Genomic DNA, 3,605 nt, shown 5'->3' with positions numbered 1-3,605 from the left:
TTGTCATCGGTGTGGTTTGGTTTTGGAAGAGGATATTCCATGGATGAATTTTGATTGAGTGTTTCAAGTTGAAATTTTTAGTAGAATTTTTTGGTGTAAAGAAAACAAAAAATCTATGTTAAGACTCAATGTTATTTCTGTGGTTGCAATGTTGGTGAAATTGATTTTTTTTTTTTTTTTTCATTGTTGTTGTTAAGTAGAAAATTATATATCTCTGGTCTTAAAATGTCCTATTATGTTGTTCTTCTTTAAATCCAGTGTGTGCAATTTAGATGTGTTTTTTGCATTTATGTTCCTTTGCTCCAATGGCAGTGTTACTATTTTATTTTTTTCTCTTGCATTTGTAATTGTTTTGGTCTTTTGTGTGGGTCCCTTCACTTTGTTCATGTCTTTCATAAATGAAAATATTGTTGACGTTTATAATATTATTGTTGGGCTTTCATGTTCTTGCTATTTATATCAATATTCTTGAGATTTATACTATTAATACATTCATGTATTGATATTAATGTATTTATGCCTTAAAATTTATTTATTGTTTATAATGTAGTGATATAAATGTGTTATTATTAATGTGATGATGATTTGTCATGTTTTAATTCTTTATAGTGTATTATTATTAATGTAGTCATATTAATTTTATGTATTGATGTCTTAATGGTTTACAACATGGTTCTTATATTGGTTGTGGTTTATGTTTATTATTATTGTTTTGTGTTATATCATTATTTACATTTATAATATTGATGCCATGTATTTAGGGCTTAGGAGTTTTACAATATTTAATATGACATATATTCTCTCATTTTCAAAACCAATCATCGTGATCGTTGTCGAACTTTGCGTTATAACAAAGATTGTCTTGAGATGAAAACCATAATGAACCATGGTGAATCATGGACAACCATGGTCCAACGCCGCATTGTAACAAAGATTGTGCGAATATGAAAACCAATGATGGTTAAGGATGGTCATTGATATTTATTTTTTGATTTATAATATTTATTGTAGGGTTTAAACAACTTGGATTTATAATATTAATCCATCGGGGGTAAAATATCAATCCTTTTTGTTTTTAATATTGATCCTTTGCATTTTTTGATCCCTTTGGTTTATAATATTTTTCTCTTGGATTTATAATATTAAACCCTTGGGTTTATTTGTTCTTTGAGTTTGTAATACTAATAATTCCTTTGGTTTATCATTTTATCCCATGAGTTTATTAATATCGATCCCTTTTTCTTCTTGATCCCTTAGGATTTTAATATTTATTCCTTGTGTTCACTAATTCATTGGGTTTATAATATTAAACGGTTGGGTTTATGAGTTTCCTGAGTTTATAATATTAATAATCTCTTTGGTTTATTAATCCCTTGAGTTTAAAATATTAATTATTAGGGTTTATTAATCTCTTAGGTTTTTATATTAGTTTGTTGGGTTTATTAATTCCTCGGGTTTATTAATCGCTTGGATTTATTAATCCTTTGTGTTCATAAAATTATTTTGTTGGGTTTACTATTTCCCTTCGGTTTACTTTTTCCTTGGGTTTATAATATTAAATGATTAGGCTTATTTGTTCTTTAAGTTTATAATATTAATCATTCCTTGGGTTTATCATTTAATCCCTTGGATTTATTAATCCCCAATATTAAGGTTTAAATAATAGTCCTAAGGTTTAATATTAATCCCTTACTTTTACAATGTTTATCCCTTCAATTTATTCACCTAGTGGTTTTATAATATTAACAATCCCTAGGGTTTGTTGATCCCTTGGGTTTATAATATTCATAGCCATGTGGGTTGATCAATCCTTTGGGTTTAAAATATTAATTCCTAAGCTTTATTAATCCCTCATGTTCTTAATATTGATCCCTTGCAATTTTTGATCCCTTGGGTTTATAATATCAAATGCTCGGGTTTTTTTATTCTTCAAGTTTTTAATATTAATAATTCTTTTGGTTTATCATTTAATCCCTTGAGCTAAAAATATTAATTCCTAAGCTTTATTAATTGTTTCGGTTTTTAATATTAGATCATTGGGTTTATTGAGTCCTTGGGTATATTGACCCCTTGCATTTATTAATCATTTGTTTTTATAATACTAATGCCTTTGGGCTTGTAATATTAATAATGCCTTGGGTTTATTGATCTCCTATATTTGTAATATTAATAATCCCTTAGTTTTATAAGACCCCAATATTAAGGGTTAAACATTTGTCCAACTATTTATGATTATGTCAATATCACAATAGATTAATCTAATATGCAAATGAGCCATAGTCAACCATGTTTATTTTAGGGTTTATAATAGTCGTGTTAGGGTTTTGGTGGTCTGGTTGCAGGTGTAAGGGATAATCGTTCAAAACCAGAAACGATCTCCTCAAGTTCAGGCGGAACTTCTTGTATGGTTTCTTTTGGAAAATATGTCATCAACCTCTAATTTTAGATTTTCTTATAAAACAATAGAACTATTTCTTTGACCCGAAATAAGGTAAAAATTAAATTACTATAGAATCAAAAGGAATTAAGACTCCGACACATAAACCTCTCATGTTCACCTTTTCAACCAACCTATACCTTTCCCATGGAACCGAAAGGAAACAAAGCTGCAGTTTATAACTTCTCGGGTTCAAAATTTAGATTAAATCCCTTGTACTTTTTGACGCGATATCCATCGGATCTCATCACTTCATAGCGAACGACTATGATCGATCTGGACATCAACAGATTAGATCACAATTCATACAATACCACATCCGATTTCCAAATCAAACGCTGTGTATGTTAACCATGCGATTGCCATCGGGTCGGCCTCCTTCAAGCAATAGTCTAGATTAACTGAGTTATTAACTTAGTTAAATAATTTCTCACATTTGGTTTTAGAATTAATATTCGCTCTTGTGAGCTTGTGATCACCGTTAGATCTATGCCTATCGATCGGATGGTTCAGGTCATTTCCTAAGTTTTTTCACAACTTTTGTCGAGCTTTTCATCGTTCTGCCAAGAATTTTCCTTCCGCTAAGTTTAGACTATGTCTAAGTTATATTTATTTTAAACATATCCTCGCTATATCAATACAGAGAAATAAATATTTAATCGCGATAACACAAGATTATACCAAACTCTAATTCTAAAGGGCTAAACTGTAAATCAACAAAAATCAGAGATATTTCGAAGGAAATTGATGCAGGAGCATCAAGGCCATTTTTCATTTGTAAATATGTGATAGAAGGGGGGTGTGACATTTTTATTATTTTATTAATTAATTTGTTATTTTTAATAAAATAGGAGATAATTTGGAAAAGTGAGGATTTTGTAAATATTCTTTTATTGATTAAAAGGATATGAGAGAAATAGTTTTGGGGCAAAATTAGAGATTAGGAATTCTATGTAAAGGACTTTGTTGAGTCCACACCTAAAATATAGATTAGTTGAGGATTAGGTGGAGAGATATTTTGAGTGAATTAAATGCATTATCTATGTATAAATATGAGGGGTTTTTGAGAGGATAAGGAGACATTGAGATTGTGAGATTGAGAGTAGGCCTGAACAGCAAGGCTGTAAGCCTTCAACAATTGTAAAGGGCCACAGAAATGAAAGATCTG

This window comes from Pinus tabuliformis, chromosome 2_2, assembly GCF_031772625.1.
Source record: "Pinus tabuliformis cultivar Carrire ecotype Pingquan chromosome 2_2, CPIR1, whole genome shotgun sequence".
Taxonomy (NCBI): domain Eukaryota; kingdom Viridiplantae; phylum Streptophyta; class Pinopsida; order Pinales; family Pinaceae; genus Pinus; species Pinus tabuliformis.
Note: the sequence above shows the minus strand (reverse complement) of the source record.